This window comes from Erigeron canadensis, chromosome 3 (genome assembly GCF_010389155.1).
Source record: "Erigeron canadensis isolate Cc75 chromosome 3, C_canadensis_v1, whole genome shotgun sequence".
In the NCBI taxonomy this organism is placed as follows: Eukaryota; Viridiplantae; Streptophyta; class Magnoliopsida; order Asterales; family Asteraceae; genus Erigeron; species Erigeron canadensis.
Window position 1 is genome coordinate 26,767,332 of NC_057763.1, and position 14,697 is coordinate 26,782,028.

At 31.5% G+C, this 14,697-nt stretch overlaps 1 long non-coding RNA gene and 1 pseudogene across 2 annotated transcripts; one reads left to right on the forward strand and one right to left on the reverse strand.

Annotated features, from left to right (window-relative positions):
• Nucleotides 1-1,273: 1,273 nt before the first annotated feature.
• LOC122594335 lies at nucleotides 1,274-3,242 on the forward strand. 2 transcript variants are annotated; one of them, XR_006322965.1, is made up of 3 exons: nucleotides 1,274-1,318; nucleotides 1,538-1,648; nucleotides 2,686-3,242. It is a non-coding gene; the product is annotated as an uncharacterized LOC122594335 (long non-coding RNA). The 2 variants fall into 2 exon arrangements; XR_006322966.1 differs by having other exon boundaries at nucleotides 1,280-1,381.
• Nucleotides 3,243-10,672: 7,430 nt separating this feature from the next.
• On the reverse strand, nucleotides 10,673-12,214 carry LOC122594506 (annotated as a pseudogene).
• Nucleotides 12,215-14,697: the final 2,483 nt, after the last annotated feature.

The following is a 14,697-nucleotide window of genomic DNA, read 5'->3' on the forward strand; positions in this document are numbered from 1 at the left end:
AGTTTTTTAATGCATTAGATATTTTTATTAATTTAATAAGAAGGGAAAGAAAGAGAGAGATGTGGATTTTTTTCATAATGACAATCATACCATTCTTGATCTTGATGAATGGAGGGCTGAGATTGGTTCCCGCGTTCTTTATTTTTAAGTGGTTCTCAAAAGGGAAGTGATAATTGTACCACAAAAGTTGATTAATCTACCACACTGTACAAGTATTATAACATATTGTACAAACAGTTTTATGCATAGTTGTGGTAGATTAATCAACTTATGTGGTACGATTATCACTTCCCTTCTCAAAATAACTTACCCATATATATATATATATATATATATATAGAGAGAGAGCAGTTATTATGAGAACCAAAAAAAGGTTGAGAACTGCGAGAACTAATCTGATCCATTCATATATGTAAATCAATGGTTGAATAACGGGCGGGCGGGTTTGGATAACGGGTCAAAACGGGTGCGGGTCCAAGCGGGTCAAACGGGTGCGGGTCAAAGCGGGTTGGGTACGGGTCGGGTGCTGGTCAACTTTGATGTTGACTTTGATGAGATCGTTTTTTTGATTCTTGTGAAAAGATGGCGAGATTGGAGGGCTCAAGGATGAAGATGGAGAGATTTAGGGCGCGTTTGGTTCACGGAATATTTTTGGATGGAATTGAATCAGTTGAAGGAATTGGAATCCGATGGAATGGAATTTGATGGAATGTTTTTCATTTTTTGAAGATTTAAGGGAGAGACGGAATGAGATTCCTTCCCCCATCCTCATGGAATGGAGATTCCATCAAATGAGGGAATGTTGACATTCCACGTAATGATATTCCTTCATCATTGAGCAACCAAACGCACTAAGGAATGGAATTCAATTCCAATTCCATCAAATTATATCAGAATCTACGAACCAAACGCGACCTAAAGCTCTAAGAAATGACAAAGCAAATTACAGGTTTATAGAATTCGTGAATAATGCTTGTTGGAGTTGTTGCAAATATAGACCCGTTCAGACCCGCACATTTACCCGCTTGGATCCGTTAGAGCTGATGAACAATTTTGAGGGTTAATTAAATACCCGCCCGTGTCCAATTTAAGAAGTCCATATATACCCATTAAGTTAAAATATTTATCCAATATAGCCCATAGTAAATACTAATAAAAATTAAATACTGGAACATATGTAAAGGGCATTATCGGTGATCTGCCCCCAAATACTCCTTGAATAACTCAAAAACTTCTATGAAAATTCAATCAAATCCCCAAATTAAAACTTCTATGAAGCTAAAAATCCTTCGTGTTTGTGTTTTCATTTAAGAATCAGGTATCTACTACGAGAATATTTCAAGTATAGATATAGAATTAGCATACGATGAGGAGTAAAGAGGTTTTTTTTAACCTTCGAATCATGTGTTCAATTCATCATATGGTTTTATATGTGTTCGATTCATATGATGGCTAGTTTAATCATGTTTCGATTCATGTGTTTTTAATAGTAAGTTTGATTCATGGGTTTCATTTTTTTTTCTTTTTCCATTGGTAGGAACAAATCGCAGGAGTGACAAAATAATAATGTTGAAATCATTTAGCAATTTGACCAACAAAAAAGAAACGACGGTTCACTATGAAACGACGGTTCATAATGTTAATCAAGGTACTCCTGAAACACTATGTATTTACTGTTGAATAAAGTTTTTTTTTTTTGGGTAATTAGGGCATATTTAGTTGTTACTGTAAGCTCTATTTGATTTATGGTCACATGTGTTTGACATAAAAAAATTCAAAATATGGGTTTAAAAATCAAAAACATATGAAATTTCAGGAGTGTGTATGATAAATACAAGATTACCTTGTTTGGGGTTTTATGTGTTTTTTCTAAGCTATTGAATAATTAGTGTAAATGTAGTTAACAGTTGACATTAGTTTGGATATATGAGTCTTGTGTGGTAGAATAAACAAATGTGTTAGTTTCATACCGCTCATGTAGTCTCATATGGATGGGAACCAAAAGAAATTTCAATGGAATTTAATATGGTTTGCTTTTGTTTTCCTAAACTAAAATGAAATTCATTCATTTGTTATCATGTATCTAAACTGAAAAAATTATCTTTAGAATCGTAAAATACTTACTGGAATGATATATTGATGGAGTTAAAACAATGGTGGTTTTATTAGCTTGCTAGTACTATGGTTGGAGGTCATATTAATGGTCTTATTTTTAGTAGGCTAGTAGCTTGCTAGTATTTTGGTTGGATGTCATATTAATGGTCTTATTTTTATATGTAGTAAGATGGTGATAATGGGTTAGACACACGAAGATTTTTTTAATTTTGTGCAACTTAACACATGTTTAGATCATGTGCACCTGTGTTTGAACAAATTCGCTGCTTTATCTTGTATGTGAGTCGGATGACTTCTTCTAAAGTAGTACAAATGTGTTGTGACTAATTACGTATGAGGCTGCGATTTTAATATTTGTATTGGGTTGTCGAATAAGTATTTGTGTTGTGACAATGACGTTTATCATGTTCGTTTTGTGTTAGACTAAACAACTGGGTTTCTACAAATGTATCCTCATATACTGGAATGTCATATTTATTTATTTGCCTTTGATATGTTGTATATGCACATGGCCACATTTTTAGGATATTTAAGAACTTTTTTATTCTTCACGTGTGGCAATGTGAACAGATACACGAAAATTACGACTGGGTGAAGATATAATGCAGGAATTAAACGGGAACAAGGCTAATCATTCCAACAAAAAAGAGGCAAAAGGCTTAAAAGGAAAGAAAGCGGATCAATGATGAACATATGGGAAGCGAAAGTAAAAGAAAACAACTTGGGGGAGTTCTGAAGGATAAGAATATGATGGTTGGCATTGAATAAATTGTAAGAAAGTCACCTAAGGCCTAAAAGGATTGTTAGCGATGTCAACAACAGTTTGATGGAGCAAGGTCAAGAGGAGGCAAGGAAGACAAAAGTATCAAAACAGGAGGCAGCGAGGAAAAATCACCCTACACTTAGAATTAAGACATCTTTTAATTCATTATGATTATAGCAATGAGTATACATGTTTTTTTTAGTAAAACTATTCAGACACATGTTTATGTTTTGTGTTGCGCACATGTGTTTGTAGTTATCATAATCGGTAATGGGATATAAACACATGTATGTATCGGTGTACACATATGTTTGTAAAAGAAATGTCATGTGTTTCAGTGACATACAACTGTATTAGGACTTTACATATGAGGATCGGAAGTAATTGCGGATTCTGTATACTTATATGGACACGTTGTGTGTTGGTGTACTATTATGGAACCCTTGTGTCAAATTGATGTACATTACGAAGAATGGAAAACTATATAACTGTAAATAAGACTAACTAAGAATAAAGAGAATAACTGTAAATAAGACTAACTAAGAATAAAGAGAATAAAGACTTGAGGTATTTATAAGTATTCATTTGTAGAACCCCTGTGTTCTACATATATCATTATATTGGGATCTTATAATTTTGTATTGTACTTGTAAACAACTAAGGAAATCAATAAGTCAGATCACAGTAAACTAGTAAATTAAGAGGTATAATTATTGTGTATGATAAATTTTTATTCATTCAATATAAGATATTTAGTTTACATGTTAATATTTAATTCCATCTTGTTTTAATGAAAAAGTAGATTTCCGAAATGTAAAGCCACTGTGTAAAGATTAACTAAATGAAACTTATTAGATAATTTTTATCTACAAGTTTTAGCCTAATTATCAAGAAAAAGTGCTAGAAGTAATATTTATAAATGTAATTGTTAAATTTAGTATGATAATTTTGAAATTAAATCCTGTTGTTCGTAGCTTCATCATCATGGAAATAAAAAGGAATATTTTTATAATAACAGTTATTTGTTGATCATAGGAGTGATAGAAGGGGTGGGGAGCGATTTAGGGGGTTTTATTATTCATTTGATAATTAAAATAAGGGAAATGCTAATAAATGCCCTAGGGACATCATTTTACCAACATTTATTATTTTAAATTTTCCATATTTATTTCTCACTTGTATTAATTATATTAAATTTATTTTATTATTCCCATTTTAACCTTCCCAAATATTTGTTTCATTTATATAGAATTTGTTTTTGTTATTTCCATTTCATATAATGTTTTTCCTAACCTCATTCCTTCCATGTACTAAACAAAATATTTTAATAATAAATGTCTTATATCTTATCATAAAACTAGCACGTTAATGCGTCGGTGGTCTTGGCGGGGATAATGTGGTGGTGGGGCGACAGTTGGTGGTAGATGAGACGTCGATTGGTGTAGATAATTGATGTAAAAAATTGATGTAAAAGGTTAATATAAAAATATTTCAAAAGATAAACGATTGATAGTGTAATTTAATCATTAATGTTAAGGGATAGTGTAGTTGAAAATATTTTAAAAGATGTTAAGTGAAAATTATTACATATTTTCAACACTTTTAAAATAAAGTGCTGTTTTTTATAATATAGTAATATAGATAACTTTTAAAATATATAAAAACAATTAATCTTATTCAGGTTAGTATCCCTATAATTTTTAACTAAAAAATAGTTTCGTAGTTCTAGACAATTTGTTGGTTCTCATTTTATCTTTTTACTATATATATATATATATATATATATATATATATATATGGACAATCAAATAAGAACAGTCTTAAAATAAGAACAGTGAGAACACTTAAAAAACATCATTTTGATGCATTAAAAGTCCACAAAACTAACATAGTGCATAACTAATTATCATTATTTAAGTGTATAGCAACACATTGGCCTGTCAAAATCAAGAAAATCATGTTTTTTTGTTTTGTGTATCCATCTTGGATGCATATTCTTCAAAATGATGCATCCACCAAAAGACGCGATTTTTTCAATTTTGACGAATCAATGTGTTGTTAAACACTTAAATGATGATAATTAGTTATGGAATATGTTAGTTTTATGGACTTTTAATGCATCAGAATGATGTTTTTTAAGTGTTCTCACCGTTCTTAATTTAAGATTGTTCTCACCGGAGTGTTACCCTATATATATATATATATATAGGAGACTCTTATTTTGAGAACCCATTTTTTTGTAAGAACCGTGAGAACTCCTAAATTTCATATTGGAACACATGTTTTTTTTGTTCATTCACGTGTAAAACGTTATAAAAACATATGTTGTAAAAGAAATGTTTTTTCAAAATCTTATATATAGCCGTTTGTTACATGTGAACAGTAAACGTGAACAAATTCATTCACAAGTTCATAAAAGACTATTTTGAAGGTTTCTTAAAAAAGTTTCTTCTACTTTATATCATTTGATATGTTAATGAAAAAAAAAACATATGAACAGATATATACTTTAAGAGTTTTCAAGGTCTTTACAAAAAAAAAAGTTCTCAAGATAAAGAAACTCTCTATATATAAGCAAATATACTATAAAAAATAGTTTGTTTGAAGCTATATTGTAGTCGATCACTATGTCTGTGCACTTTCTATGGTTAAACTCTAATCCATCTGATGAAGTTTAAAATATCTTCTTTTTTTCTTTTTCTTTTTTAATAGGAAAGAGAGTGATATAGCATTATTATAAAACTAAGTTTTTGGGCCGTGCGTTGCACGAAATTATACAAAATTCTAACGAATAATTCAACAAACGCTCAATATAAAAAAACAACTTCATTTGAAGAATGAATATACCAATCAAATCGTTCAATTTCATTAAATTGACTCTTGCTTATGTCATCAAGATTAACTATAAATTAAAAAACCTAATAATCGTTATCCAAATATATTATTATATTTGTTATTATATTAATTTGTAGAAAAAATCTCATTAATTACATTTTTTTGTTTTTCATCAATAATTTACACTTTTTATCCCTGAATAATTAGTTTATATTTATTTTTAGCCATTGACTTGAGAGAATTACGTACATATATAATATTGTCTGCAAAAATTATTTCAAAACCTAATGACTTATTAACCAATCAAATCGCTCAATTTCATCAAATTGACTTCCGCTTATGTGTTGTTTTCCATCAATAATTTACACTTTTTATCCGTGAATACTTACTTTATATTTATTTTTAGCCATCAAAATTATCATACAATAGGTGATTGAGAATAAACCTGTTCGTGTTAAGGGCCCGCATCATTATCAAATATGTATATTTAATTGTCAAGTACGGGATCACAAGTATGTCTATATTTTAATTCTTAATTATTTTTCATAATAATATCACCACATGAGTACAATTGGTTTCAAAAAACTCTATAATAGAGAAATTATAGCATGTGCCTTATGGAATTTATGACAAACAATTACATCAATATGTCTTAGCTAATAATGATAGTTACGAACCTGTGCTTATTGTACTACAACTTGCAAGGAACCGTATATTTTCAAATTCTAAGTTTTTATGACTTAATTGTATGAAGATCTATAATTAATAATATCGTAAACCCCGTGTTCAGTGTTGGACATGGGTCTAAAATCTAGTATATACTAATATTCAATATTTTTATAAAGAAACTATTACGATATATCTCTTTGTACATATACATGCGAAATATTATCAAAATCCTAGTGTCCAGTTTTTTAAAACAAATATTAAAAGAATAATAATAATAATTTAAACCTGGCATATTCGAATTTCTTTATTATAACTGTAGATCCCAGAGTTTGCACAGATTATGTTTAATTAACTACTACTGTAAACTACTTGAACAATATAAAGTAAAGAACATAGATTGTTTAATCGGATGTATTATTGATTAAACGATGAATATATGATTGGTTTTACAACAAAATAAAAGAGAAAATCTTGTTAAGTTTTTCGACACACCAAAAACTTAACAATTACAAAGAAAGAAAAACAAATACACACTAAGTGTTTCATGTGGACACACCAACAAGAATGCGGCTAGGTTAAGTGATTCTTTATATGGGTAATAGAAAGAATCACATGACAACTTAATAGATGTTGACACCTCAAGGTTGTCAACCATCTATTGGTGGATCTCCCAGATCTGCAGGGCTCTCTGTTTTCATCTTGTTTGTTTCCAAATCCGGTATGAAAGAGAAACGCCCAGGTACCATTTTGGTACATGATCACATGTCTTCATTCTTCTTGATCAATACGTGTCCTTGGGACCAATATTCTTATCTTCATTTTCCCGCTAATTTCTAACTTACAAAAACTAGACAATGAGTCATCGAACTTATCTTTAACTTGAAGATAATAATTGATCGCTGAGAGATCACTGATGAAGCCGCTCGCTGACAAAGAGACTCACTGAGTCTCTCAACGAATCCATGACTCAACAATAACACCATACATCGTACGGGCATTAAGACTAGAGCCGACCCTAGCTATGGGCAGTCTGGGCGACAGCCCTGAGCGACAAGAAACTTAGGGGCATACAATTTTGAGGTCCATCGCAACAAGATCTGAGCTTTTCCGAACTTGTTTTGAGTAGTTATTATATAAATTTGGATGATTGAGTATAACTAAATAATGTTTTATAGGAAATGAAGAATAAAATAAAGTGAAACTTAAAGTTACATTTTAATGGAGTTTTGAAGCAGAGGAAGAAGTCAACAAGAGAAGAAGAAGACGAACAGTAACACATTTTTTTTTCATTTTTTTCTATAAAACCCCTACAATAATTTAAAAGTATAATATGAGTCCCTAAACTATAAAGACATTAACTATGCATGCAACTTTCTAACTTTCTCAGTTGGCTATTAAATAAATGTTTTGATCATTTATCTTACATTTGTAACTATTGCTCCATATATTAACATGGTAGTTTATCTTACATTTGTAGTTTTTTTTTTCTTTGAACGTTGCATTTGTAGTTTTTGATTTTGGTTAGTTGTCTATTAAATAAACGTTTTAATACTGTAATTGCTTAAGACTATAGACTTTTGTTAACATTTTATTACATGTAAAATTAGCATTTGTGATTCATGATACAAAAATTACTTCGTATTACATATTTATAAAACGGAACATGTCATCCATGAGACGAGTCAAACCCTTAGCTCAATTACATTTCAACCTTGAAATTAACTTTTGTTTTAGATCTTTAAATCCTAACTTTATAATCTTTACTTAACAAATATCAACATGAAAATGAATTTTATACTTTAGATAGGTCCAATTTCCAAACACCTAATTAATATAGTGTTTCATTGCTTTTCAAAATTTGTTACGGGCATAATTTGGCAGCTAAGCCCTGAGCATCGGAAAATCCAGGACCGGCACTGCCAATTTCCAAACACCTAATTAATATAGTGTTTCATTGCTTTTCAAAATTTGTTACGGGCATAATTTGGCAGCTAAGCCTTGAGCATCGGAAAATCAATATAATTATTAAAACAGTAGTTAACCGAGTTTTCTAAAACATTCTTCAAATTCAAATCTATGCTACAAAATTGACACATAGGATTTGTCCAATGTGTCATCTCTATACTTTTTTAGCAATATTTTAACTTATATTTATAAAAAAAAAATTAAAAAAAAAACAAAAAAAAAAATCTTTCCATCAAAATTATCAAATCTTATTTATTAAATCTAATTAAATAAAAGCAATATATAAAATATTGAAAAAGTAAAAAGTAAATCTTATATATAAATCTGGCCTCTTATGGCCGTATGTAATATATGATAAGTAAAAAAAAATCATTTCCAATTTTGATAATGAATTACAAAGGATCAAACCTGAATGCGTTGAATTTGTGTTCAACCTCATCTGTTGTGTCATAGATATATAATTATGAAAATATTGGCGGATTTGCTTCAAGTGGAACTAATCCACCTAATTTATGACAATTTTGTCCGTGCAATCCATATACACAAGGACCTCGACCATTATAAGGAGGGTGGTTTTCGTGTCCACAAAATAACATATCAATGTTGAAGAACATTTTTCATATCTTTCGAGTTTATCAAGTTGCCACCGATCAAAGTTTTTACTTTTAAAACATTTTACTCATTTTCACCTTTCTATCTTGCACATTTTTCTTTTGGCATTTTATACACTTTTATTCACTTTTATACACTTTACAGTTTACATGTTATAATTCCTCGCGTGTTGCTGCGGGTAATACTTTTTTTTAAAAAAACCCGCATAATCTTATACTATGAAGACCAAAAAAGAAATCCCCTTGTACATGTACGCAGATAAAGTCCTGAAGGGAATAACGAAAACATAAAACAACCTTCCTATAAAGGAATTTATGTTATTTATGATGTTCCTTGTAAGCCAAAACCACAAAATTTACTACTCGTACTATATAGAAAACCATGTAGTCAATTGGAGCAATATGCAGTGAAAATATGTCTTTAAAAAGAAGTGGATTATATACGTACTTTCTAATAACAATAAATATGACTATTGAATACAAAAGTCTAGCACAAGCTGCTTACCTCTGCAAACTGTTTATTACTGCTAATGATACTAAGCATAAAGATTATACTTTAAGCTATTCAAGCACGGCAAGTAGGCTTCTTTGTATGACTCTCAGATGGACATCGGCTTCAAAGAACTTGTCCATTGTTGGCAATTTGGTTTCATTTCCATGTTTTAATTGTTTTGTTCATGAAGCTCCTCCGTCAACTTCATGAACTTCAAGATTGTAATCCCCAATAATATCAATAACATTAACATCAAGTTCATGTGTCTTTCGTTCCAACGATATGTTTCATGATCTTTTCTCTTGACAATTTGGATTCTTGACCATGGTTTTCCAAAACTGGAGCATCTGTTGCATCAAATCCAAACATATTATTTGCTCCGAATACAATGAGGTTATTGAGATCATTGCATTGTGCAAATTGTTGTGGCAAGCCATCAGTAAACTGCTTAAGTGCATGTCAACCACGTGCAGAATCTTAAGCCAGCCACTTTTTGGATCAAACCTTAACTGTTTTACTTAGCTAGCGTTATAAAAGCTGATAAAACTTGAAAGCAAGCAGAGGACAACAATGACAGACATCATAACTCTTGACATTTTTAATGCGAATGAGCTTTCAGATCCAGTTGCTGGCCTAATTAATAGATTAAACTATTTTGGTACAACAATAGCCTTAGGTTTTTCGATAATTAGTACCGAACATAACAGGGAAAAAAAAAATCTCAGTTTGCATCAGAGTAATAACTCTAAAAAAGATTCACCTTTTTGCATCAGAGTAATAATCTCAGTATATGAATCCGTTTTAATTTTTAACTCTTCAAACATATATCGCAAAATGAATTTGTGAATAGAAATTGAAGACTTTTGTAAATAATATTTATAGCCATGAAGAAGGTATACTACAATAGCCAGTTACTTGATAAGTTTCAAGCGACTGATCAGCAGCCTCTTTCTTATCATTGTCTGAGTTTAACTCCGAGATGTTTTTGCGAAACATCTACCGCTAGAATGTATAATAAGAACAGGGACCTTCCAATAAGTATTTGAAAAACTTTATCTGTCGTATCTGGAAAACACATATCAAAGTAATAGTATAACAATTATAATCATGCTTCTCAATTCAATTTTCTTTCCTAAACTGCATTGATATCTTAGTAGCCTTTCCAAATACGAATGAAGTAAACAAAAAAGCAATAGAAAAGTGAACAGATTAATCGTAGTAGTTAATTGAGGCATTAAAAATATATGTTGGACATCTTTCAACCACTTTGACCCGTTTCATATTATAAATACTTTTTGATTTACCTGTATAAACCATTACTAAACATAACCCACATCAGCCCATTCACAAATAAAGGGGTTACAACTCCTACATATAAGCTGTGGATTATCCATCAATCCAGGATTCCAGCAATGTTGCCCTTACACATATTACCTACACTTCCAGGTCTATGTTTCACAGTCAGTAGTATCAAAGTCACATTTAGAACTTCTTGTTAAGCTCCTTTGATAAAAGAACCCATCCGTTTGTTACTGCAACTAACTTGGAGTCCATATTTTCTCTTTACATTCATCCTCTGGTTCAAAAGATGCAGATACCGATACCTCATTCCCATTAACATATGTCTTTCAGTCAAGAGATCCTTTTTATAAGCTTCCCTTAGAACCACAGTTTGTGTCCTGATCTTGTTCGAAACATAAAAGATTCCGGGATGGTGCACCAACGCCTTTTTAAACCTCGGCCCAAATCCCAAATAATCCCCTAAAGCCAATAAGTTTTCCTTCTCTGTCTTCTTCGATATAAAAAGATGCAGCAACTCGTGTAATACAGCCACTGTCCATTTCTCGGCTTGATCACTGTTGGGTGACAAGAAGAATGCATCTTCATATGGTGATATATAAGGCAGATTCTGCCATTCGTGTACCCAAATTCTTACTTTCTTTTCTAAATCAAACCCTTTTGGTAAATTTATTGGAAACCTAACGGGCATTTGCCTTTTAACACCATAACTTTCCTCCATTGTTTTTCTCAGCAACACTGAGGTTGCCAGATTATCTCTCCACGAGACCAATTCTAGACCGAACACTATCCGTTGAGTTATTAGAGCCCGTTGAATTATTATCCATATTACAAATCTGAAAATATTCTGGAAATTCGGAAAGAAGTGTGAGGATAAAATCATGAGGCAAGCCAAGATCAAAACGCATCAAATCAATAATATATAAAGGAAGCTTTTTTGCTCGTGTGAACATCAACAGTTTTGTTAATCTCAGAGCCATGTCTTTACGGTAACTGGAAGAGTTCAAAATTTTTGATTCTTCATTCAGTTAGAGCTTGTGGAGTGAGTTTAATGTGAGGGTGGGAAAATGGTTTGGAGGGTTGGAAGATTTCAAATACAGAAGGGTACTTTTGGAAGAAATTTGTAGCTGTGATGGGGAGATCGAATATGGTTTTGTAAACGGATGCAGTAGAAAGAGGGATGGCTTTAGAAGGTTGGGAGATGATTAGGTTCTTGAGAGAAAGTATTTGTTTGAGGTTTTTCTCCTTTTCAACAGCAAAGTCAAGGTAGGCATCTCGGACCCATTTAACTATGGCATCGACAAAGGTACGGGCATGTTGCAGGTAAAAATGACAGTGAAGGTGGTTGTTTTGGATGACAGATCGATTAAGAAGTGTCATTGGGACTACATTTACCAGAATCTGCCAACAAGTTCAGTGGCTATCATGAAATCTTCAAAACTACATGATCTACCTTGATAATTCTAGGATTTTCCTGCAAATGTTAAGACATCCATGTATAGTTAGCATGCTAATACATAAAACAAAAAATCCGAACAAAGTTAAGCTAAAATGAAAGCCACACGGCAGAATTTTTTGGAAACAGGTGAGATACATATTAAATCTAAACATAATATTAATAACTATAAAAAACCTACACTATTGGATACCACAAACCAACAGACATAAAAGAAACCTTATTTTAGGCACACAAGCAGTAACCATGCTACAATAAGCCCGTAAGACTTCCATAGTTCAATGAATTTTGATTAATTGAAGATTAAAACGAGAAACAATGGCAAACCAGTCAATCATAGATTCGAGTCTGAAGTGGGGGACAAAGGGACGAATAGTAAATAAAATCCGAGACAGTTTCAGGGTTAACAAAAAAAAAATAGATTATTAATAGAGGTTACAATATAGAATGGTTGGGTTCTATTCATCGATTGCTTAATATATCAACTTTGAAAAACAGGTCAGAATAGGTCACGTGTCAAATGATTCGGGTCAACCCATACAGCCAAACACCATTTCTTATTTTTATCTAAACCAAAAAGGTAACATTGAATAGAGTATGATGCATATACGAGTTACATACCTAAGATCCACTCACGGGAGAATTTCATATTTACCCAAAAAAACACACCTTAATATCATATTTACCCAATTTTTATTAATAATTTCATATTTACCCAATTTTAATTCACATTCTATCAAATCTACTCAAACCACTTATAAAATAATTTATAACCAAATTTATATTATTAATTCCCTGGAGAATAAATAACTGAAATATAGAATTAATGAGTTATGTACACAGATCGTCATATACTCATGTGCAACAAAAAACAACATTCAAAAAAGCAGCACTATTTTTTTCTTTCTTTTCATTCTAATAATACTTTACCATGAAACAACTATGCATCATACAAAGATAGTGATCCATGTAGCTAACAAACAACTCCTGTCATATTACTACAAACACAGCTTTGGTAGAACACAAAAGCTAAAAACAAAAGAAATGCCTAGAGACCAAACATGTTTGCAGAGTTTTTGACCATACAAAAGAAATGCGAATAACCTTTATAGTAAAAAGAACGGTAGATTGATAAAAACAAAATAAAAAATGAAAACATGCAGGCTTTAATCCTTGTCAGATCAGTTGCAGATTAACGACACCTTCTAACTGAGAAGAATACGCACTATTCGTTTTATTAGAACTCGATGAGCTATTTGCAAAATAACAAGCTCATATTGCACAACTTTCATTGAGATACACACCTTAATAATCGTATGTCTATTGAGAGATCATCGAGATGAACAATATTACTGATCTCATCAACTGCCATGGAGGTATAAACGTGTTCTGCTAATCGGCGATTTGGCGCATCTGCTAATCTACGTAAAGGAAGATTTCAACCAGCCTGTTCAGCCATATGTATGCATCCAAACTATTAAACCAAATCCTATATCTGATCATGGTAATGCTACATTAATGGGACTTATCCAAATAAATAAATGGGCTTCACAGACATTTCATCAAACAGTTGGTGGGCATACAAACACACACAAAATTTTAATAAAATGGAATAGATTTTAATTGAAAGCATGCAAGTTTGATACTTTAATAGTTTCCCACTGAAAGAATCAAAAACCCATTTCAAATAAAGTAGCAAACATCATTCTGGAGTTGTGTTATGAACAAATATTATTGAAATTACAATATTTACCTTGATTAAGAAGACGTTCTCAAGATAATATGGGAAATCTGTAATCTTCTCTTATATCTGTATATCTATATAGATAGATTATACCGGTGGAGCTCAAACACCTTAAGACTTAAGTTGTATAGAGTGAAGCACACAAGAATTTAACAAAATTAAATTAATCTTGTTTGTGGTCCTCTGAGGCTCCGGTGGTTAGTTGGGAAAATAACTCCTTTTTATTTTTTACCCTTTTAGGCACATTTTAAGCAATTTTTTAAACATATCAAATATTCTTCTTAATCTAGGAGAGGGTTTAAGCCAATAAATTTTCCTTCTATGTCTTATTCGATACAAAAAGATGCATCTTCATATTGTGATATGTAAGGCAGATTCTGCCACTCTTGCACCCAAATTCTCACGTTCCTGAAAATGTTTAAATGCTAAATTCCGGTCTTACGTAACTTTGGAAGCCTGAATCCTGCATAAGCAGTGCTACCCGGTTGATTATTACAATTACATATCAGTATATCACAATGCTTATGTTTCAAAAGCCAACATCGAAGCAAATATTAGTGATTCCGACTCGCTACTAAAAAATAAACAGTTGTTTAAAATCTCAAAACACCCAACTGACAAGCAAACTTAGGCTAACATAAACACAAATTTATCTCCGGCTATAACCGTTCTTTAAGTTTAATGAACCAACATGAATAAGTCTCGTTCTTGTTCGTTACAGCCCAAAATCTGACTACGATAGGAAAA